The sequence below is a fragment of the Tachypleus tridentatus genome, chromosome 8, assembly GCF_004210375.1.
Source record: "Tachypleus tridentatus isolate NWPU-2018 chromosome 8, ASM421037v1, whole genome shotgun sequence".
NCBI classification, from domain to species: domain Eukaryota; kingdom Metazoa; phylum Arthropoda; class Merostomata; order Xiphosura; family Limulidae; genus Tachypleus; species Tachypleus tridentatus.
The window spans coordinates 73,268,117-73,294,699 of NC_134832.1; positions in this window are offsets into that span (position 1 = coordinate 73,268,117).

Here is a 26,583-nt window from a genome sequence, read left to right on the forward strand (position 1 = left end):
TCTCCCAAAGCAATGAGGTATAAAAAGTGGGTGAAATATCACTAGCAACTTGGGTAACCAATGTGGGAAATGTTCCTAGCAACAAGGGGTAAACAATGTGCGAAATATCTGTAGCAACGGGGTGTAAGAAGAGGGGGAATGTCCTTGCAACGGGGATAAACAGTGGGGGAAATGTTCCTTGCAACTTGGGTAACCAATGTGGGAAATGTTCCTAACAATGGAGGGTCAGCAGTGAGGGAAATGTCCCTACCAACGGGGGTAAGCAGTTTCAGAATTGTCCCTAGCAACGGGAGTAAGCAATGTCGGAAATGTCCCTAGCAACAGGGGTAAGCGGTGATTCGAAATGCCCTTAGCAACGGGGGTAAGCAGTGTGGGAAATCTTCCTAGCAACAAGGGGTAAACAATGTGGGAAATATCTGTAGCAACGGGGTGTAAGAAGAGGGGGAAATGTCCTTAGCAATGGGGGTAACAGTGGGAGAAATGTACCTCGCAACGGGGGTAAGCAGTGTGGTTAATATTCCTAGCAACGGGGATAAGAAGTGGGGAAATGTCCCTAGCAACGACGGTAAGCAGTGGGGTAAATATCCCTAGCAACATGGCGTATATAGTGGGTGAAATGTGCCTAGCAACGGGGGTAAGCAGTGTGGTTAATGTTCCTAGCAACGGGGATAAGAAGTGGGAAAATGTCCCTAGCAACGACGGTAAGCAGTGGGAGAAATATCCCTAGCAACGAAGGGTAAGCAATGGAAAAATGACCCCAGAAAAGGGGTATAAGCAGTGGGGGAAACGTCCCTTGGAAAGGGGTAAGCAGTGTGAGAAATGTCCCTAGCAACTGGGGGTCAAGCAGTAGGGTAAATGTCCATAGCAACGTGGGTAAGCAATGGGAGAAATGTTCCAAGTAATGGGGGTAAGCCATGTTGGAAATGTCCCTAACAACGGAGGGTAAGTAGTGGGTGAAATTTCCCTAGCAAGGGGTATTCTATTGGGGAAATTTCCCTAGGAACGTGGGGTAAACAGTGGGGGTAATGCCCCTAACAACGGAGGGTAAGTAGTGGGTGAAATTTCCCTAGCAATGGGTATTCTATTGGGGAAATTTCCCTTGGCACGTGGGGTAAACAGTGGGGGTAATGCCCCTAACAACGGGGGTAAGCCATGTGGGAAATGTCCCCAGCAACGTTGAGTAACCGGTGAGCGAAATGTCATTAGCAAAGGAGGTAAGCAGTGTGGGAAATGTTCCTAGCAACAGGGGCGTTAGCAGTTGGGGAAATGTCGCTGGCAACGGAGGGTAAGCAGTGTGTGAAGTGTCCCTAGCATTTCAGATAAACTTGAAACAGATTTATACCATTTTATATTTCCACATAAATACTAGATATGCAGTTCAAACCATCAAATAAACATGAACCTCTCGTATGTTACCTAAACTGTCGATAAAAACTAACACATACACTAAAGGCCGTGTTTATTGTCAAGCGCAAAGTTACAAATTGGGCTATTTTATCCTACAAATTTACCGCTCAATGACCGAAGAGCCAATAATGTTACTGCATGAAATCGATATCTGGGGAAAGGGCTCGATTTTGAATAATATTTAATAATTTAATAAAAGAAAACCGTCCATGTTTTTGATTAGGCCTCTTTTCCTTACAAATTCTGTATTTATATGCAGTACAAAGTAAGAACAAGATTGATTTGATTGTAAAGAGAATATACTCTGACCTGTTCTGGTGGTTTCGACGCTTGAACTTTCAGTCAAAGGAGGATATTATGATGTAATAGGCAATCCCAGTTTTCACTGGTAAGAATAGCCCAAAAGTAAGCAGTGGGTGTTGTTGACTAGCTGGTTTTCCTCTTGTCTGACACTACTAAATAAAGGATGGCTTTCGAATAGCTTTGCACGAAGTTCCAAAACTAAAATACTTTGACCTTTGTACCTACCCTCTTGATTCATAACTTACCTCTGGTGCAATTCCATTAATAATCGTGAATCTTTTCGACAAAGTTTCGCGGTATGTCATGTACCTTGATAATTTGTTTCACCTAATACAAAATTACACCAAAGTTTTCATAGTTAACAGAGTGCACATACTCTTTGTAGGGTATCGTGACGTACTGAATTTGCCTTGAATAGATATATTCATAGAGTCTTCAACAAATGGATCTCTAATTCTGGATATTTCGTTGAAGCAACTTGTATAGTTTATTCATAGAGAGAGATCCTTTTTGATTCTTTTGCCTACTGTTGCCTGGGTCATGTAGACAGCTTTTGTCATTGTCCTTTGTATTTGTGAATTCTTGCCTGTTAAAAAGCGCTACAATTTTCTTCTCATGTCTGAGGTATGACTTTTATTACGAATCTCTTTCTCGTTAGTTCTAGACTGCCAAGTTGATTCATATTATTTTGTTTCATAATGCCATTAAATAGCGTACATAGCCCCAATCTGTACCACAAGCTATCAAACCCCAGAATATGGCTTTATAAGTCCAGGAACTTACTTCTGACGACACCATGGTTCCTTTCTTCGAAATTGTAACTCCCCAGTCTATCATTTTAACGTATTAATAATTTACATTTGAAAGAACTATTACTTATTGTTCTCAAAAGGAATCAGATTTAGAACAGCATCACGCTACTACGTATCACCAAACAATGACAAATTATAGTTTCATATATACCATTCTATCGCAATTTTGTATCGGCTGTTTGTCATATGGCTTGCTGATTTTTGTATCCAGCATCAGAAACTTTGTATATTATCGCTTAATTTTCAATCTTGAATATGCAGAGGTTGTAGAAGGCAAAGAGAAGAACAAAGAAGACAATATATGGAACAGGTACTCAACTGTGAGAATTTGCTACTTTAAAACTTGTTTCATAAATTGTTGCACCAACTCTAATTATTAATGGGGTGTGTTAGAGTATAGATTATCATACCATATGATTTGATCCTACTGTTTAACTCTCTAATTATTAATGGAGTATGTTAGAGTATAGATTACCATGCCATATAATTTTATCCTTCTGTTTAACTCTCTAACTATTAATGCAGTATGTTAGAGTATAGATTATCATGCCATATGATTTGAATGATTTGATCCCACCGTCCAACTCTCTAACTATTAATGGAGTATGTTAGAGTATAGATTACCATGCCATATGATGTGATCCTCCTGTTTAATTTCTAATTATTAATGGAGTATGTTAGAGTATAGATTACCATACCATAATATTTTATCCTAATGATTAAGATAAGATTGAGAGAAAAAATAAGTTAAGTATTCCAAAAGAAAGTTTTGCCACAATACCAGTGTTATCTTACCAAAAGCTCACCATCACTAGAAAAAATAGTGTAATAGGAGAGAAAGGAAAATCTTTTTTTTCTTTATAAGGAAGTCATGTAATAACTGCGTAAAAAGATGCTACACTTTTGATAAAGCGTTTTTAGAAATTTCCATGTAGTGTACCATCTTCGTTACTATCTTTATAGACACAAGTTTTACTATCTGGTTTATCTTACGGCATTGAGATCTTTAACAGAATAACAACCATAAAGAGTTCAGGAATTTGACCATCCTACTAAAAGAGATCTATAGTGAAGGAATTTTAACGTTTTGTCAACATGACGAGGGGCGTAATTATCATTTTGATGTGAGACCTTCTCATCACATGAAACATTACACCGTATTCTCATGCTCTCTACCGTTTGTCAATATGTAATTGTGGATTATCGTTACAAATGTCCTGTATTACTCTCCACAGTTATGCTAAGCCTTTTAATTAACTTTCTCAGTTTTTATATAAGCCTATTCAGCGTAAAACATGTTAATTGTGAAATCCAAACCATTGTTGTGAATATTCCATTGATCCATTTTTCTCTATCCCATCAAACAAAATGTCTTTCATCCTTACTAAATAATTCGATATAGAATGCACCTGCTAAAAGTACACGTTTCTAACTTTGGTCATCTCATTGTTTGTGTTTCAACGTCCACTTAAAACATTTCATCCTGTCACCTGTTGTCAGCGGTAGTTTTATAGTGGCTATACACCCATTTGGATTACTTCGTACTAAATGTGTATCTTACTGTTGTCAATATTACCTTCATCCTTGTATTTCAGTGGATTAAACTATCAACAGTTCCACGAAAAGCTTGCTATTTCTCTGTGCCAACTACATTGTAATTATCCTGTTAAAGACCGCCCTTCAGTTTCTGTTAAAGTTTGATCTCTACTGTCTACTGGTTCGTTATCAAGTGAAACTATCTGTCCTTCTATTTTATAACACACTACAATAGTAATTTGCTATCAGTTGCTGGCTTGAAATAGACTGAATGAATGCTGTTATCGCTGTTTAGAAACAAAATAAGAAGGATCCAAGCCTGTATTGATGCCGACGGGGGTCACTTTCAACATTGTTTATAATTGTCATTCATATTTACCTCCTGTATTTTATATCGAAACACGTCTGTTAATAAATATGAGTGCACAATGACTTTCCGAACACCCTGTATTTGTAATAAATATTGTGCTGTGTGTTATCGTAGGTTTCTGTTTTGTCTCAGATATTTCTATAAATCTCTAAATTTTATGTAAATTTGTAACTCTCGCGTGAGCCCAGCATGGCCAGGTGGTTAAGGCACTCGACTCGTAATCTGAAGTTCGTGGGTTCGAATCCCCATTATACCAAACATGTTCGCCCCTTCAGTCGTGGGGACGTTATATAGCGGCTGTCAATCACACTATTCGTTGGTAAAAGAGTAGTCGAAGAGTTGGCGGTGGGTGGTGATGACTAGCTGCCTTTTCTCTAGTCTTACACTGCTAAATTAGTGATGGCTAGCGCAGATAACCTCTTGTAGCTTTGCGCGAAATTCGAAAGAAACCAAAGCTCCCGCGTGAGTTGACAACGAACACATTTTTGGCTATTTCTGTTTTCAGATTTCATCATTATTACGTATATTATATATAGATAGTATATAAATATATTTAATACTTCCCATTTTTGTGACGTTTATGAATTATAATGAAGGTTCTGGTGAAACGAAACAACGGTGTTATCGTTTAGACGAAATCTGTGAAAAACAAAACAGTTTTGGTAGCGTCGTACAGTGTTTTATAATTATATATTTTTTCATCTTCTAAGTAACCAGAAATTTCATCAAATGAAGTCATCATCATGAAGGTGGATCCTACATTCTCGTCGACTGTCAAACTTTTTTTTTTTTTACTTTAGATATGTGACAATTTGTCAAATGTATTTTGCAGCTATATTGAAACCAATGTTACAATTATGGACACGTCAAGTAACAAGGAAAGACTAATTTCTCTAAAGAAATCAGATAAAAAGAATATTATTGTTTTAAAATGCAAAGAATTATTTATTCTTAAAATTGTGTAATGTACGTAGAATAAAGAAATCAAATTTTGATGTTTTGGGGAATATTTATCACTTTTTAACCACGTTAAATCCAAGTTAAACAGTGCTACAAGTTATACGTCTCGTCTTTCAAACATTGGAACGTATTATGTACACTTACAAACGAAATGACCGACAAGAGCCAGCTGAAGTGTAGCATGACCAAACTCCACTAACGAGTTAAAAGTTACCAAAAATGAAGAACCCAACATCTTGTTTAGTAGCCGTAATAGACAACTTAGAGAGATAGTTTGAGTTCAGTCGTAGTAAAGTGAGAAAGAACAATTAATTTCAGTATTTATTTTGTTGACCCAAACTCCGGAAGAACTTGGTATTCACCAGAATTATACGAAAAGCGCTCTCTGAGAGTACTGCTAATCGCCTGTAAGTTAGTCACTTCTTGGCCACTAGGTTATAAGAGAGAACACTTCTTAGCTACTAATTTAAAAGACAGAACAATTTTTGGATACTAGGTTACAAGACAGAATGCTTCTTGGCCATTAGGATACAAGACAGAACACTTTTTGGCCACTAGTTTACAAGATAGAAAATAGAATAGATATATACTTCCGAATTTCATACCAGAAAACTTTTAAAGTGGTGGTGGTGGTGAAAGAGAACCTGGTATTCTTTTTTTATAATTTAATACATGATTTACCATGTATGGCTTACAGAACGCTGTGAGGTTGGTAAAAGAAAGTGTCTATGATGTACTTTTTGACAGTCAGTATTCTTTAGGATGACATATACAGTTGTTAATAATAGCAGGATGAAGTTAGAAAGAAGAGGTAAATTATTGTATTTTGCACAAAGCTACTTGAGAGTTATCTGTATTAAATGTCTCTAATTTAGAAATGATAGACTCGAGGAAAGACACTTAGTCAACTTACCGCCAACTCTTAGGCTTCTCTTTTATCAATGAATAGTGGAATTAAAAGGGTGAAAGGGCGAAATGTTTGATCACAGGGTTCGAACCCCTGACCTGCATATTGTGAATGGAGACTCCTAACCATAACACCATTGCATGCTTGGAATAGTAAGGAAGGATACTTTGCCTCATCCAAGTTTCATTAAAGCATAGGAACAGTTGGCTTTAGCTGCATTCAACCTCTCTTAGATTGGTGAGAACATTATCACTCTCGTAGGTTGGATCATAGGTTATCATCCATTTAATGAATGGAACAAGTCAAAATGAACAAATCAACATCCAAGCAGTTTGGCCTAAGACATATAATTATGCCGTATCTCTAGAGGGAGAAGTCTCATCTGAAATAACTTGATCAGCAAAGGGAAATTCAGGAGTTTACAAAATACTGAGATAAGGCAAAAACACACAGAATGTTGTACAGATATCAATGTCTAAACCCAAACAAAATAGTGAAATGCACAGCTGAAGACTAACTCGCTTCCATTAATAGCACAACCAATTTTCGTAATATCTTCCTTCCAGTAGCAGTATGATTGCAAATAAGAAGACGTGATCCCTGACAGTTTAAACATAAAGGTTCACAATTACTGGTATCATAGTTATTATTTCCGTAGCAAACACAGGTTAAAGCTACGTAATATAAAGTATTCTAATAACCACATTAATTGAAGTGGGTTTTTATAAACCTGACTTAATGTTTTCAGAATAATAGGAAGAAAACAGACTGAAAATAATGATGCTGGTTGGTGTGCATCAGTTTATCTAACACCCTGGTCCTGTGGCTTGGACCATATTGGACCTAAAAAACGAGCTTTGATGTTTCAATAACAACGTCTATTGATGACAGTTTTTAACACATTTAGGGAGTTCCCTTAAGTCCTATTGGATAAATAATGATATCATTTTACCCAATAAGGATTGAAGTTTTGTCCAACAAAGAAGAATAATCTGAAACTGTGAAACAGATCGTAAACAAGATAAGACAGTATTCATAAAAATGAGATATAATTTGGTTCCGACTGACTCACCCACCAAGGAGTCTAACAAGCTGACATGCTTCACTGTCGTATTTAAAGAATGCAGCAACATTGGGATATAATAATCTCTATACGCAAACACAAATTCTAGACATAACGTCCTCAACATCCATTAAAGACATTTGACATTGACACTCAATAGACCAACCAACTGATTTTTAGGAAGTCACTTCATAACTTTCCGTCTGAACGAATTAAAAGTTTTAAGTGGTGTGTTGCAGTGACCCAGTTATCATTCTGCTATCACGATCCTTTTAAGCTATATGTAATAAATAATTAACTCTAAATGATTTGCTTACTACGCTATTTGAGCTGTATTGGTAATAATTATGTGAAGAGTGAATAAAATTAAAATATTAGATATTTTTTTCTAATGACACTGGTATAAGTGTGAGTGTTACCTCTAAAACAGTACAACACGTATGGCCTCAGTCGATGTTTTGTTGTCCCAAACCCACTGCTTAGATGGAATAACCAAACGAAAACGCTAGAAGGCTTGAGGAGATTATCCTTACAAATGCACCCAAATTCAAATCATTTGACAAAAGTTTGTGACAGCTTCTTTAGTCGTGAATAGGGAAGTGGTATCAATATATAACATGTTCAGTGAAGTAAGTACTACACATCTCCGCCAATGATGTTAAATAGTATCCTGACAAGTACAACATAATCTTGTTCATCGTGTCAGCTTTCAAAGACAAGACCTGTTGGACAGAGTTTCATAATCCAGACAAACTGAGATCCCAGACATGCAGAAAATGTGAGGGAATAAGAAATGGGAGGAAAATCAGTCATGTCCCGACCAGCTAGATGTCCAAATACAAACATTTTAAGAGGCTGTATAGACTAATATGAAACTGGAAAGTTCAAGCAGCAACCTGGGAATTTAGCTGATTTATGTGGTATAACAGTTTGAAGTAACAATCAACAAAGATACATTAATGGACTTATGTTATAGTAAGAACAAAATGTACTGATAGGTTTAAAACAAATATAAAATTACTACATTATAGAACGTATCTACTTTTTTTTGTATTTATTGTAAGAGTGACAAGCTGCACATTTAAATGCAACTATTCATTCTTTTTTACTCATCAGTGTGAATCACCTGCATATTTCCAAATTATTTCCAGTGCTGTATGTCCCATAAGCAGTATAACAGTATACATAGTTATAAAATTTATTATTATCATTTCATGAATAGGTTTCTAGCACATTTTTTCTCAACATCATTAATATGGAAACTGCAAGTCAAGTGCAAAAAAGAAAAAAAAAACGTTCTCACTACATAAAACTACTTTAAAACATGAATTGCAATATATTTATTAACATACGTTTTTTTTTTCTTTGTCACAATCCACAGCCAAGAATTGACAAATCGTGAGATATATTTCAAATACGCATAATGTCTTTTTGGCTTCTGCTGGCTTTGTTTCATTGAGTCTCAAGTGCAAGCTTGTTAGCATAACGAAGGAAATTGTAAAGAAGTTTATGCCAAAGCCCAGGGCTAGTTAGATAAGCCGGATGGTTTCCTCTGGGGATCTCAACTCCTTGACTTCTGGGTAACAAGCATAACAGAGCGGAATTTTTCCCACGATCATACTCTCCAAACACCACCAACGTAGGAGTCTAAAATATGATAAAAACTATTGGTAATTTTTTAGAAGACTAACATTGAACACCAGACGTGTTTGTAGAGGTCGGGGGAGATAATCTTGATTTCCAGAAGACAAACAATAAACACTAGACGTGTGTGTAGAGAGAGGGGGAGATAATCTTGATTTCCATATCTTCTTTTACATGTTTATTAGATGCTACATTCTACTTTCAGATAGACATGGTTTACATGAAGAAGAAATAGTAACATTTTGATGACAGATCTAAAAGTTTATTATTTTTATTTCTTACTCACTATAAAATATATTAAATAATAAGATACCTTTCTCTCATGGCTTAGCTGGAAGTCTCACAACTTAAAAAGATAAAATTCGGGTTTTGATACCAGCGATGAATAGCTCATTGTGTAGCTTTGTACACAATAACATACAATAAATATTAAAATATATAGGGGAATAGCTTTACTTTATCACAACTGACAAAAACTGAAATATTCAGCCTTTTCAATATGTTTTAAATAATAATATAAATTCAGTAAATAAATAAATTATTTGTCTTTCTTAATAATTTAACTGATGAAATTTCCAATGAACATGACAAGCACAATTTAAATTCTCTGTAAAATACCACGTGACCCATAATGTGTTTTTAATAATAAATATATGATATAACTGAATATCAAACGTATAAACCTGATTTTGAAGTATTGAATGTATTGATGAAACTGGTGCTCTTTGTTTCTTAACATAACTTAATATATAAACCAACAGATAAAAGTCAATCATAAAATTTGATCAATTTCAACGTAGAATAAGAAATAACGTTTTCATTTTAAAATGTTTAGAATGTTGAAAGTGCACCTCACAGAAAAACTAATTAGAAATTTACCCAAAATTTCTCGACTTCTCATCAAATCAAATTTAAGAATATTTATAATTCACTTTTCTTCACAAACTAAACAGATAGATGTATCGTGAAGTTTTGCATCTGTTTCATAAAATTTGGATTCGTTTATGTAGAATATGTAGGTTGGTTTTATTTGTTAACACATAAAATGCTCTACGACATTTCGCAGCCGCAATTTCGCACCTTATTCTACATGTGTGAAAATTACAGAACTTTGCACTGTCCAGCGCAGATTCATGTCCGAGTCGATACAATTACAGCTCTCCTCACGTTGCACAGCCACGCACCCGATGGGCCGAGAAAAATCCGTCCTGGAAGTTCTATCTGTAATTAAAACACAGGCAAGTGCTACAGCGGAGCTGCCTATTTCCATTTTGGCTCACATCACCACCACAGTAGCGCCAGCTGTTGCAGCATGCCTACCACGTGCGGACAATCTCAAGCGTATGATACAGCAGATACAAACAAACGGCCTAAGCATGGGCAACCCAGTATCACCAGTTCTAGCCAATATTTTTATGACACAAGTTGAAACACAAGCAATTAACACAGCATTACAACCACCACTATACTGGTATAGATATGTAGATGACACGGTAGCGGGATTCAAATCTACAGAACACATACTTAATTTTTTCAATCACATTAACTCTATACATCCCAACATCAACTTCACATGTGAACAGGAAGAAAACAATCAAATATCATTTCTTAACCTCAAAATTACAAGAACTGTTACACAATTTCAAACAGAAATCCACCGAAAAATCACCCATACTGGACTATACATTCCTTGGGACTCAGCACATGAAACAAAACAAAAACTCAACATACTAAGAAACCAAATAAACACAGCCATAAAACTATGCTCACCAGATAAAATTAACGATGAATTAGACAAAATAAAACAATACTTCACCAACATCAATAAGTTTCCTCCACAAACCGTAGAAAACATTATACGCACACACCTAGACAGAAAGCAAAATCAACCAACTAAAGTAAATACAGCTCACGAATAAAAAAAACCACGAAACCATATACTGCTGTATACCATATATTCCCGACATCAGCAAACAAATAACCAACATTTGGCAAAATTAGTCACAAAATATGACATTCCAATTAATACCAAATTTATTCAAAAACCCGGCACAAAACTGAGGTCTATACTATGTAAAAACTACACTGACAAACACCACACCAACATTATTTATAAAATACAATGTGATAACTGCCACGACTTCTATATTGGAGAAACAAGTAGAAAAATGGAAACCAGATTCAAAGAACATAAAAAGTCACCTTCACACGTTTTCGAACACTGCAAGTCAAATAAACACAACATAACCATAGAAAACACTCAAATACTAAATAAAGAAACAAACATAAACAAACGTAAAATTAAAGAAGCCTTACTTATACAACAACTTAAACCCAAAATAAACCAATATAAAGGAACGCCTTTATACCTATATTAATATAATAAATAAAATTATATATTCAAACATCTAATACCGCCCTCTACATTTCGACACACAGTTACACAACCCCTTTCAAACATGTGGTCAGCTTCCGGTCAGTTACCTCTTTCTTTGTGAACCTGACGATGACCGAAGAAGGTCGAAACGTTGTTCGCTCTTCTATGTAAAGTGTTTTCTCAGCCCAAACGAGCCGTTTTTGCATATAAATTTCTCAACAAGTGGGTTTCTCGTCATAACTGATAAGTAGATATTTTATTAGTGCACAAAATGAACCATGCATCAGTTGCACACAATATCACTGTGTTCAAGGAACAAAACCAAGAAAACATGAATTTCACACAAAAACGTAACTCGATGATTATTTCCTGCAAATCAATGTGACTTTTGATGTTGCCTTTCAGAGACAAGTTCAGAAATGCGCGGCTTCACTTTGGCAAGTCCCACTCTCATATCATTTTCGCAGCAAAGTCTTTTCCTTTTCTTCGTTTTTATGTCTACCATCCTCGAAAAGGATTGCTCGCAAAGATACGTTGTAACAAACGGTATGAGTATCTCAAGGGCTTTCTTAGCAATAAGAGGGTACGCTACGATTTGGTAACATCGAAACGTTGAGAGCGTTGTTGTTCTGAAAAGTTGCTGTTGAACCTGGCTCTGCTGAAGTTCAATGATTACGTCGAGGTATTCACTAAACGCGAACGGCTGTTTCACCAATACTGGATATGACTCTCGAGTGGGAAAGTATCCGTCGAAAGACTGCGAGCTTATCTAAGTCCATGGCAATTGCTTGCTTCAGTTCCCCGGGTGCAGAAATGTCTCCGATTTCAGACACATCTTCAATCTTACTTTCACAGTCGTCCAGCAGGGGAAAGTTTGCGAAGTAATCATTCTCTGTTCGTCGTTTACATAACGGTAGCTTTTTTTGAAAAGCCTTCAGGTTTTCTTCCGTTTCGATGATGTTGACTCCACTGCCCTGCATCTGTTGATTAAAATGATTGAGAGCATTTGAAGATATCGGCCATGTACGCCAAAATGAGAATGAACTCAGATTTTCCAAAGCAATCTACATGACAATGTTGGTGCTCTCGCAAAAACAGGGCTAATTCCATACGCATAGCAAAAACACGATTCAGCACCTTTCCCCGGGATAACCACCGAAAGTTAGAATGGTACAGAAGTACTTCGAATTCAGAGTCCATTTCATTACACAGCTATTTAAAGATGCAGTGCTTCAGGGCACTATTTCGCACAAAGTTCACACATTCCACTACAATTTTTAATACTTCTGCCAGTTTTGAAGGCAAAGTTTTTGTTGCCAACGCATGCTTCTGCAAAACACAGTGCGTTACAATGATGTGTGGTGCATCGGCTTTCACCAGCGCACCAAAACCAGAGATTCGTCCCAGCATGACTGGAGCTTCGTCCAAACAAACTGCAAAAACCATATCCCACAAAAGATCGCTGTCTCTGAAGAAGTCATCCACAAGTTTCTTCACGTCTGCTGCTTTAGTTGTTGTAAGAGGCTTGCAAAATAAAAACAAATCTTCTTTTATCTCGTCGTTCTTCATATAGTGTACGACAGCAACAAGCTGGCTTAGATTGCAAACGTCGGTGGTCTCTTCGAGTTGAAGGTTGAATTTTGCAGAGCTTGAAATCAAATCTGCAACTACCTGAGCCAAGATGTCATCACCCATGTCATCTATTCTGTAAATAAAGTAATAATAATATTACTGAGCAAATAAATGGCTTCTACCATAGAATACAGTCAACAGAGAATCTCTCTCATATGGGACAAATATGGTATCGCACGAATGTACTGATGAAACGTATTAAAAGATCAGCAGTACTGTTAAATTATGCAATCATTACTAACAACATAATTTCAATCTTCCTTTGTCTCTACTGGTTACCTTCTTTTCTGCTATATTCTATAATGTTACACTTGCATAGAACAAATTATGGAGTAAAAGTGTCATTTGGTCTTTAAAAGCTATTCCTCCTGATAGCACAACCCCTCTACTTTAAGATACAAAGTGTAACTAAAATATATAAACATATAGACGACTAGTATGGATTAAGAAAATTCTACGTATAGGAGGAAACAATATTTGGACCTTCTTCGGTCATCGTCAGGTTCACAAAGAAAGAAAGAAGTGACTGACTGATAGCGGACCACATGTTTGATTATATTTATTAATATGGGAATAAAGATGTTCCTTTATATTGCATTATTTTGTTCACTCCTCCACACAGAATTTTCTCAACCCATACCAGCCGTTTTCACATACATGTTTTTATCTACAAGTGGGTTTTCTCATGATCATAAAATTGTAACTAAATTATAACGTGCAAAAACTTCTTATATCATTACATATACTATCACTAGTTAAAAAGGTAATTAATTTATTTACTCAATTTACTATTAAAAGTTTAATCTAAACCAATCACTTCAGGTAAAACATCTTTTTCCATACTTCAATTTCATATTACTTGTTTTGTTTGTTTTGTAATTTCGCACAAAGCTACTCGAGGGCTCTCTGTGGTAGCCGTCCCTAATTTAGCAGTGTAAGACTAGAGGGAAGGCAGCTAGTCATCACCACCCACCGCCAACTCTTGGGCTACTCTTTTACCAACGAATAGTGGGATTGACCGTCACATTATAACGCCCCCACGGCTGGGAGGGCGAGCATGTTTGGCGCGACGCGGGCGCGAACCCGCGACCCTCGGATTACGAGTCGCGCGCCTTACGCGCTTGGCATATTACTTGTCATTGCTTAGTCCCTAAACTTTTAAAAGTATATAGTAAATAGGTAAATTATCCAGCTTTTTACTTTGATTAATCGACATATTCTAGAAGACCCTTAAATTGTGAAATTATCATTAATACTATTAACAGTAATTATTAAGCATAAAAGCATGAACACAGAGGCTTGAACTTGAAACTATCTTGATTTGTACGCACACTACGACGTAAGTACATTAAGCCTGCTTTATATACTAGTGATTAGGCCTAGCTTTGCTCGCACGTTATAGTAGTTAACCAATAAACAAATATGCTAGGATGATATTTTTATATTTGTCTTTCAAAACATGATTTTTAAGCAGATTTCTAATTGTTTAAACAATAACACAAATTTTATTGAAACATATAGCACTACTACAAGAAATACATTTTTAAAAGAACACTTACGCGTTACTCAGATAAAGTTCTTTAATCAATATCACCTTCCGATAGTTTCCCTATCGGAAAAGTTTAATACTTCACGCAAGCACCCTCGTATATATATGTGTTTCTCTAATGCTTCATACTTAAAGAGAAAATTAATCAATTGTTTCTTGAAATAAAACATTTCTAGCCACTTCATTTTTTTATTTATTTGTAGTCAAAAAGTTACCAAAGACAGCTGTCAAAATTGAGAAAATGAAATAAATATATGTTTGATACTTCTCTGATTTTAACAAAAGTCAGGTGAGAGAAATCATGGTGGTTAAGGTGCTCGACTTCGAGAGTCGCGGGTTCGAATCCCCGTCACGCCAAACATGTTAGCCCTTTCAACTGTGAGGGCGTTAAAATATTACAGTCAATCCCACTATTCGTTGGTAAGATAGTAACTCAAGAGTTGGCGGTGGGTGATGATGACTAGCTGCATTCCCTTTCACCTTACACTGTTAAATTGGGGACAGCTAGTGCAAATAGCACCTCGTGTAGCTTTGCACGGAATTCAGAAACAAACAAAGAGATTAGTTTCTATAGTTTTTATCTTAGCCTGCTATGATTAGGAAGGTCTCATGGAATATTTTCTTAATAATTTTAATACTTGTAACATATTATTTGAATATTTAATTTTAAGAACTTAAACTTTTAATTCTAAGTATTTTTATTGAGTAAAGATAAAGTAATAAAAGTAAAAAAGAAGTAAATCCTTTTATAAATACTTAAATAAAAACAACTGGATCATGATTTCAGAATTAATTAATTGAATTTTAATAATACACTTCTTTAACTAAGTGAGATGACTTATATGTCTTTATGTAGTCTCTGGCCTGATATCTAGTCCGAGCGTTTCATTAGGTGCAATTCGGGTTTTAAAATATGAAATATATCATAATAAGGACAGTATATACGCAAAATAAACCAATCAAAACATTATACAACACTTACAGCAAAGAACAATACTTTAAACGTTCCAACCCGTTTCTCTCCGATACACATACACTGGTCTTTATCTGTTTATTTATTTTATTTAATCTGTCACATCGACTCATATTGTCTTTTATTATTTTATCATTTCCTCTAATTGTAAATGAACCCGATATCCATCATACACCACATGAGATATGGGAGACAAGTACCCTAATTAGTATAATTAAAGGGTTAAACCACCATTAATTACCAATAAATCACTTTCAACAACTGAAAGTACCGTACATTTAGAACTACAATGGAAATTAGCTATGCACAAAATTTATCTAGTCTTCAGAATAACAAAAAGTTCACGGATGTAGCTTTTGCAGGGACCGGATTTGAGATTTATTGCAGGTGGGATAAAAAGTCTTGACTCTGGTCTCAAGAAAGTTAAATATAAAGCTAGATAATCAGTCAGAGTATTCTATTTCTCCGTTTACATTTTATGTAAGCTGGAAACTATTGTGATAGAGAATTGAAGTTATGATGCGAATAATAAGCTAAACTGGAGTAAGAGAAAAATATAAGATAAAGCAAACTAATTATGAAATTACGTATATATATTAAGTATATTTAACAATACGTAATTCTCTTCTAAATTCGGAAAACAAAATGTTTTAAGGAAACAAGATGATATGACAAGTAAATTATCGATGCAAGTGAAAAGTAAAAGAAAAAATTAACCCCGAAAACGCAAACAATCAGCAGATATGCAACTGCATAGAGCCAGCTATTCTAGGGGCTGAGGCTCTCCCAAAGAACACATTTTAGTTGTACCAGCTAATTACCAGCTCACTATAATCCATCGGCGATAAGTGTTGTAAGCATTATTTAACATTTGGAAATTCGGTACTGGTAAGTACAGATTGACCAATGGACACACTGGGAAAATGTCGGCGCCTTGGAAAGTCACATAAAAAATACACTAATGTACTCTTTGATAGATTGTTTAGGCAAAGTATTCATTGTGTAACTTTGTAGAATGGACGGCTACAAAGTTTCAACATTAATGTACTATCAGTACAATATATAGAAATAATAAGTCGTCTATTGTCATCACGTTAACTTTTAAATTAATATGTGTGTTAATTCTTCTGATAATGATGTGCATCGAAAGGGGTTTACTTATCAACATTTCTATTGAAGTCTCTTTTCTATCTTCTGAAGGACTCATCGGTATTTTCAGACTTTCTGTTCGCACGAACTATGTAAGATTAGTAATTTAAAATCAAATTACATTTACTTCTGAATTATGTATCTTTCTTATTTCATACCATATTTATGGTTCCTCTTTAGTTTTCTCCCAGTAGAATTTTAGAGTCCAATCAGTCTCTGAGTGGTAGTTTTGTCTCGCAGTATACTTTATGTTACTGTAAAAAATGCCGATTCATCAACAACACGTTGTAATACGAGACTGTACTGTGTTTTCTACTCCCTTAGTTAATGTGCACATCTTTTTGTATTGTTGTGTTTTCATCGTTTTCCTTTTGGACACATTAAGATGTTTAAATAAGTTATTCAACTTTCTCTTTCACTAGAAGCGTGTTCAAGTTGATTGCTTGAGCGGTCAAAGAACTTCTAAATATATATTGTTTCATGAAATAGTTACATTGTATCCATCTTGATTTTAAGTTTGCGGGATACCTTGTAGTTGTCACATATAAAACACGATGCCATTTTTAAATTATTAATTGCAAAGAGAACGTTGCTTATTTATACAATTCTGGAATTTCAAGAATAATGCTTTCCTAATGTTTGAGAGGAGCAGTTGAATCTTTTCGAGCCATAGCCTGCTTGTGTCTTCCTTGTTTCTTCCTGTTCCTGTACTTATTGTTTGCGCTTTTTTTCTTGCGACTTTGGTGACTGTTTGTGTTTACTTCAGTGAATAAGTTGCTTTATTTTCAATTTGACTTTCCTTATCTTTTGTATTCCATGTGACACAAACTACTGTGCACTTTTTTCACAATAGGTTTACTAACGTTTCGATTTGCGGAGTTGAGGCTAATGTATACAAGTGTATATTTACATATTTCAAGAGAATATTAATACTGAAAAGTTAAGTAAAACAAAACAAACATTATAACTTCACAGTTGTTGAGTTTTGTAAAACGTGTAATAAATTACAATATTTTATCAGTAATGTTGAAATACTGATACAAAAATTAATAGTTAATGTATTTAATAAAAAAAAATTAATAAAATTATTCAACTATTCTGTAATAAATATAAGAATGTATTAAATAAATTATTATTTATTCTTATTATGCCTCTCGATTCCATGACCTAGGGCCGCAATCGCTTGCGGATTCATTAACGGGCTGGTTTTTTAAGTGAGTAAATTGTTAGCCTACTGCACAACCCCCAACCAGGAGGAGAATCCTGAGCCGTCCCTAATTTAGCAGTGTAAGGCTAGAAGGAAGGCAGCTAGTCATCACCACCCACCGCCAGCTCTTGGGTTACTCTTTTACAAACGAATAGTGGGATTAACCGTCACATTATAACGCCCCACGGCTGAAAAGTCGAGCATGTTTGTTGCGACCAGGATTTGAACCCACGACCCTCGGATTAGAAGTCGAACGCCTAACGCGCTCGGCCATGCCGGACACATTAAATAAACACAGACAAATAAAATTTAAAAACCTTACTAAAAATTTCAGGTAACTATTTTTAGTTGCGAATAAGGTCTTTCAACAGCTTAACAATACTTTATACGAATGAACACATTACCGCAAATAAAGACTTGTGAAGAGTTTGAAAATTAATAGTTAACAGCATACTTAATGGGTGGCGGTTGTGTGTTATGCTAGGCAACTTAGATAAGTCGTTGGGGCCATTCATACTGGTATAATTCGTTTATTGGATTACCAATGTAAAGCCTTTCAACCATTATAAAGTCTAGAATGCTAACTTCAAGAAGTAAGTATACTTACCCACATATGATAGTATCTTATTCTTATTAATTTTTCCTTCTTATTCTTTACTTTGTAGAAAAGTCACCTTCCCGCAACGGTCTGCAGGCAGTGAAGGGCGATATAGATGTGGGACATTGTGGGCTTGAGCACCCACATCTCGCTCTCCTAAGTTCTATTTCTATTATTTTTATTTACTTCTTTGTATGAAGCTGTTGAATGGAGATTAAGACTGAAAGAAGGTGTATCCCCACTCCAATGTGGGTCCTTCTTCCCCATTCACCTCCGAAACTGAGGGTAAATTCTATATTCTATAATATTATAGTCTGTACCTTCGGATCCTTTCAATTTGTGTAGCGTTTTGTATTTTTGTTTCGGCTTCTCGTTGGTTTAAAAGCATTTTTAGAATTTGCTCTTTCACCTCTGTTGACATAACTATATTAGAAATTGTTAATGAAAATACCAATAGACTTCAACGAGAAAACTTCTACATTTGGAAACAAATAACATTATCAGTGATGTCGAGAAACCCACTCGATGTCGAGAAGAGCGAACAACGTTTCGACCTTCTATGTAAAATATTTTCTCAACCCAAACGAGCCGTTTTTGCATATAAATAACATTATCATTTTCTGGAATAAACCAAGATTTTAATATCTCTACTGCTATGGATTTGAGTAAGAAATAATGTGTTGCTATTTGTTTCTTTATAGATAGCTTCTTTATAAAAATAAGAAAATTTGAGAGAAAATGGGCTGATTTTTCAGAATTTTATAGTAATTTAGATAATGTATCTCAAGATGGCTGGGTCAACAAGACAATAAACAAAGATAATAAATCCCAGTATACAACAAACTACAAATCCTTTCTCTGTGCATACCATATAGTCCTCATATCAGTGAAAAGTAACCAATATTTGGGAAAAACGTATAACCAACGACAATATTCCAGCAAACATCAAATTTATTCAAAAGCCAGACATAAAACTAAAGTCCATACTATATAAAAACCACAGTGACAAACGCAACACTAACATTATTTATAAAATACAATGCAATAACTGCCATGACTTCTCTATCGGAGAAACAAGTAGAAAAATGGAAACTAGATTCATAGAACACACACACATACACACTAAAAAATAATATCTTCACACGCTTTTGAACTCGGCAAATCAAATAAGCACAACGTAACCATAGAAAACACCCAGATACTAAGCAGGGGAACAAATATAAATAAACGCAAAATCAAAGAAGCTCTACTTATACAAGAACTAAACCGAAATAAAACCAATATAAAGAAACACCTTTATATCTATACCAATTAATAACTTAACGTATAACTGAAGGTTCAACATGGCCAGGTGGTTAAGGTATTCGACTCGTAATCTGAGGGTGGTGTGTTGGAATTGCTATCTCACAAAAGATGATCATCCTTTCAGCCGTGAGGGCGTTATTACATGACAGTCACTTCCACTATTCTTTGGTAAAAGAAATTAATTTATTTATTGATACTCTTCATAAGCATATTTTTACTGAGAATTTGAAAATTATAAAAAATAAAATATTACGTGAAATACCCAAAAAAAGGATCTAAATACCGAATAACTACAAAATGTAATAAAATCTTTTTTTTTAATCTATTGAAAACATATTGATGAATATATTTTAAAACTTCACTATATTACATTTTATCCACCTAGATTGTTTCTGGGATGGAAGTTGTATGTACGTAAAATATAAAATTTAAATTATCCCGTATAAACTTAAAGAAATATCATACAGATTTATCGTTTCCTCACCTAAAAAAATAAAATCAAGAATTGCAATAAAAATTTTATAATTTCCATTGATGTGACTGTAAATTTGGTATTATTTGTGAAAAAAATTATGCATTAATTATAATAAAAGAAATTAATAGTACACAACCATTTAAAACTTTATCCTAAACACAATTCTTATATAGATTTACCTTTTCTATATGTTATTCTTAAACTCCATAAATCTCCAATTAAATTTATATTTATTTGTAATTTAATGAAAACAATTCTTAAGCAACGGGACACTTTATTAAATAAATTACTTAATATTTTATCTGATGAAATTAAAAATATACGATAATTAGAAAAACACAAACTTTTTGAATAATAAAAAATAATCAACTCATTTTTGGATATCTAGGAGGTTGTAAACCAATAAATAATATTCAGACATATGGTTTCACCACATTGTACACCACAATTCCATCAAAAGATTTAACTTTTCGTTAAAATTCATTGATGGAACTGTTCTATTATCCTTTTAGAAAACTGGAAGAAAGAAACTTTCGCCTCAAGAACATTAAAGATTTATTAAATTTCTGCATTTACAATAATTATATATTTTTTCAATAACCATGTTTTTGAACAAGTAACAGGACTTACATTGGGAGATAACTATTCTTCTTGTTTCACAAATTTATATCTTTACTTTTATGAGTTTACCCTCTTTTAATAGTAGTGTACCATACCCTATCATAACTTCACAATTATTCAGATGTAAAATTTGTAATAAATGACAATATTTTGTCACTAATATTCAAATTCTGATACAAATATTAATATTAAATAGATTTAATAAAGACACTTTAAATAAAATTATTAAACTATTCTGTAATGAATATAAAAATGTATTAAATAAATATATACAAATAAAAATGAAATAAATTTTACCAAAAATATCAGGTAACTATTTTTTGCTGTGAATAAGGTCTTTTATTAACTTGACACTGCTTTATGCGGATGAACACCTTATCGCATATGAAGTTTGTTTAGAGTTTAAAAATTGATAGTTGTGGAATATACTTTAAAAGTGTTATCCGCGTTAGTTTAGGAAGGCGGGTGGAACTATTCATGTTAGAATACTTCGTTTATGGGATTACTGACTTTTCCTTTTATTATAATGGGGGCTGGAATGTTAACTTCTAAAGGTAAGTCTACTTAACTTACTTTCACCTAAATTGTAGTACCTCTACTCTTATTTATTTGTTTCTTTATTTTGGAAAGCAGTCGTATTCTCGTAACTATATGCAGGCAGTGAAGGGCGATATAGATGTAGGACGTTATGGGCTTGAACACTTGCATCTTGCTCCCTAACGTAAATTTATTTTTTATGTGAGATTGGTAAATGTAGGTTAAGACTAATAAAAAGTGTATCCCCGTTGCAATGTAGGTCCATATCCGCAATCTCCTCCGAAACCAGGAATATATCTTGCACTACAGCCTGTACTACTTGACCCTTTCAATTTCTGTATTTTTTTCTGTTTCGTTAAAAAACAGTGTGTGGGTGTATCCTTGAATTACTACAAATATAATCCATTATATGCCAAAAGAAAGCTTTTACAAGGCTCCTTAATCAATTGGAATATTTGTCTTCAAGCTAGAATCTCATTGTGGTAATATATTCTTACACAACAAGTAATTTAACTTTAACCTAGAATATTTATGCAAATCGCAGTTGGTAGACTAATGACAACAAATACCATTCGGAAACGGTCAATCTGGTAACAATGAACGAGACTACACTACTGACCAATATCTTAAGCCCAATAAATATAAATATGCATTTGGTGTTGTTAGACTCTCTCATTAATTTGCGTACAGCTTCGAAAGATGAAAATACGAAAAATAAAATACGTTGCTATCATTTAATAGGGAAAATGTCAATACTATGAGATTAGCCTAAATGCTAGCTGATGAAAAGTTTCAGACCACATCAAAAAGTCCTAAACAAGGTAGGAAATACCCAACAAGAGGTCTCGCTAGTGAGTTACACAGCTGCCATTGCGAATATCTGCAAACATTCGCTTTGCCATGATCGACATAAGCATTTGCAAAAGGCTGGCTGGAATGTTAATCCAAGTGGTGAGGATGGCTTCGCAAAGATCATGCAATGTTTGGAATTGATGTCCATTTCTATAGACATCCCTTGCCATCTTTCCCCCCTTCTTGTGTTCCTTTTGAAGATTTAAATTACACTTAAGCTAAAAATGGTAAACATGACAACTTCTACTTGCATTTTATTTTACTACTTAAGCAACCACTTTTTCAATCGAGGTTTGCAAGTCCACTGAAAGACTCTTGGAAAATATTGCCCCTTTCCAACAGATGACTAAAAATTGAGATAACATCATTGCTTTTGAAATATTTAGTTACAGATGCTCGAATACGTTATATCAAAAATAATTTAAAACATTACTACATCGTTATATACAGTCAATGTCAAATCTATTCATGTTTGTTTTGACTGTGCATCTTAGTCTTGCAGTACTATTTGCTTCAAGAGGCTTAAACTACACCACCTTACATACTAGCTTTCTTTAATGTAGTGTACAATGATGTTTAACAGTTTGATTGCACACAAATCTTTTGGTACTGCATCTGGATATTTGATTTGTATTTGTATGTAGTAGTGCGAATATCGGTTTCCTTTAGCAACAGCTTAAAGTAAGCAATGGCTGAACAGGAGCCTTGACTAGCTATCTTATTTCGTTGAAATTGCCACTTTCTGTGTAGTTGTGGTTCTCCAAGCTGCTCCACATTTTTCATTTCCAATACTATTAATTAAAGAAAACTTCTATTTCGGGAAATAATAAATCCCCAATGAGAATATATATTTAGAAATACTCAACTCTGTAGTAAAAGGTTGTTTTTTGCCCCTTGGATGTTTAGAAAGGAAAATTAAAGCTTTGAGCTATGAAATTTGAGGATTGATTTTTCTTTTTTCACAATAGATATAACTCATCATAGCTTTTCTTTAAATTTTTTTTTCAGTATCTCCTAACTGACAAAACAAGTAATGCCAGTAACAATTTCATTAATTCACAAAACCCTACTTGACCTATTGACATTTATTAGAAAGATGTATTTTTATACTTTCTGATTAGATAACCCAGTATTTGGTTTATTTTGGTAACTTGTCAGAGTAAATTCCACAAATAACCTTTTTAAAAGAAACTGTGGTACATTACTGGCTTCAATAAAACTTATCCATCAATATCTTGTTCTTATGCTGTGCGTTCATGGAAAGACTTTCTTCAAGCAGTGTACCAAATGTTGCAACCATAATAATTTAAATTTAATTTAGATATTAAGTCCAATTACACTTGAAACGTGAATATGATTTGAGGAGAATTGTTTCGCTGATTCCTGTTTTTCAATGTAATTGCCACTTCAATGACATTTTATTGAATAGAGTATTTGAGTCATTCTCAACTAGGCTGTGACAATCATCCCGTAACAGAATTTAAAAGTAACATTTTATTCACATTTCTCAAAAGGAATCAATGTGCAACCTTTACTATTCAAGTTTCAAATGAAATATAAATTGAGAATAACTGTTTTCTTTAAATTAGTCTTAGGCTATTAATAAGTAGTGCGGTGGTTCTTAACCTTATTGGAGCTACTGAACCCCGGAAGTTTCGTACTTGCATTCACTGAATCCTTCGTAATTGGAAAACTAAAATCATTTTCAAATTCAAAACAGGTGCATATTATATTGGTGCACAAAATGAACTATGCATCAGTTGCACACTATCACTGTGTTAAAAGAACAAAACCAACAAATGTGAATTTCACGCAAAAACAAAAATATAACTCAATGAATATTTACTGCAAATCAATGTGACTTTTGCTGTTGCCTTTCAGAGACAAGTTCAGAAATGCACGACTTCACCTTGGCAAGTGCCACTCTCATCATTTTCGCAACCAAGTATGTTCCTTTTCTTAATTGTTGTCTATCAACATCGAAATGAATTGCTTGCCAAAATACGTTATAACAAACGGTATGAGTATCTCAAGGGCTTTCTTAGCAATAAGAGGGTACACTACGATTTGGTGACACCAAAACGTTGAGAGCGTTGTTCTGAAAAGTTGCTGTTGAACCTGGCTCTGCGGAGGTTCAACTATTTCTTCGAGGTATTAAGAACTGACGTATGCTGTCGCAACACTAAACGTGAAGAGCTGTCTCACCTATGCTGGATATGACTTTCTGGTGGGGAAGTATCCGCAGAGAGTTATCATTCTTTCTTCATTGTTTCCATAACGATAGCTATTTTTGAAAAGTCTTCAGGTTTTCTTCCATTTCGACGAGGTTGACTCCACTGCCCTGCATATGTTGATTCAGTGCATTGAAGATATCGGCTATGCACGCCAAAATTAGAATGAACTATGAGTTTTCTGCATGACAGTGTTGGTGCTCTGGCGAAAAGAGCGCTAATTCCACATGCATGGCAAAAACGCGATTCAGCACTTTTCCCGGGAATTACCACCAAACGTTAGAATAATATATAAGTACCTCGAATTCGGACCCCATTTCATTACATAGCTCTTGGAAGATGCAGTACTTCAGGGCACTATTTCGCACAAAGTTCACACATTCCACTTTCATTTTTAATACTTCTGCCAGTTTTGAAGGCAAGGTTTTCGTTTCCAACGCATGCCTGTGCAGAACAGTGCGTTAGAATGATGTGTGGTGCATCGACTTTCACCAGCTCACTAAAACCAGTTTCGTCCCAGCATGACTTGAGCTCCGTCCGAACAAACTGCAGACCATATCCCACGAAAGATCATTTTCAGATGTCAAGCACAAGGTTTTTCACGTCGGCTGCCTTACGAAATAAATTTTCTGTCTCGTCGTTCTTCACGTAGCGTACGAATACAACAAGCTGGCTTAGATTGGAAACGTCGGTGGTCTCGTCGAGTTGAAGGCTGACTTTTGCTGGACTTGTAATCAGATCTGCAACTACTTGAGACTAGATGTCATCGCTCATGTCGTTTATTCTGCTGCTGATGGTGTTATTTGAAAGAGAAATTTGGGATTACTTATTTTCAGCAGCTTTTCCCAGCATGATATTCACTATCTTTTAACGCAGCTGGTTTTACGAGTGCTTCACGAATGGTGTGTGGTTTGCCCTCCTTTGTAATCAAGTACGCAACTTTGCACGATGTTGTGAGGATCGATTTGCAGATGGGTACAAAGCCGAGAACCAGCAAAGTATTCTTTTCATCGAACCTGGCTCTCTTTACCTTGAATTCAGCAAGCGTTGTGTTCTTGTATTTCCAATCTTCATGCAGCTTTAGGGAGTATTCTTAGTTTTGCCGGTCATACACTAGAATTGCTTAACTTGGCATTGCAAATCATACATTGAGGACGCTGACTCCAATCATGTTCTGTTATACACGTGAATCCATATTGTACGTATTCGTCCGACCACTTTCTGATTTTGCTCGACATAGTTAGTAGAAAGGGATTGAAAGGTTAGGAACAAAATCGCAAATGACGAACGATTACTTCTGTCACAAATCGACTGCTTAGCGCATGAAGTTCTCTGGAGCACAGATATTAAGGCCACTTTGTGTGTGTGTGTGTGTGTGTCTTGACCGCCGCCGAACCCCTTGGGTTCGGGTGAACATAGGTTAAGAACCACTGAAGTAGTGTCTTTGCAAGATTTCATTTTGCTGTTACTTTGGTTTTCATTACGAAGTTTGTAGAATATAATATAAATAAACTTGGAATGTTATGCCAATAATCACCAAAATAACTAAAACTTGCATGCCAGAAGAGTTGTCAGTTCTATGTTTTTGTATATGTGGGCTTAGATGAATAACTATGGTGATAAAAGCTTAATGCTGTTTATTCCAAGTCCATACTGCTTCATTGCTTGCAGACATCTGATATCTTGGAAAGAAAAGACCAAATGTATACTATGCCAGAAAATACTGCCCTTGTAAACTTGTAGCCACTAATATCATAAGGATGTTCAGATCTCTTTCCAGATGGCTGGACTCAAACTTGAACTTTGGAGCCTTGTGGTGGTATGAAAACAAAAATTATGTATATCATTAAGACTACTTGCATTCTATTTATTTAATGGGAGACCTTGGTTAATGAAAATAAAATTATAAGGGCCATAAAAAAAGATTAAGGTTTCTTAATTTGTTGTAATTTTGCTACTTTACCTAAAATCTAACCTGAAAGAAAGGTTGAATGTTAATGGGGCATTGTTCAAAAAACCTTTAGTTATTTATCTGGTAACAAATATACCAACTAACTTGCTATCAATTGCTTTCA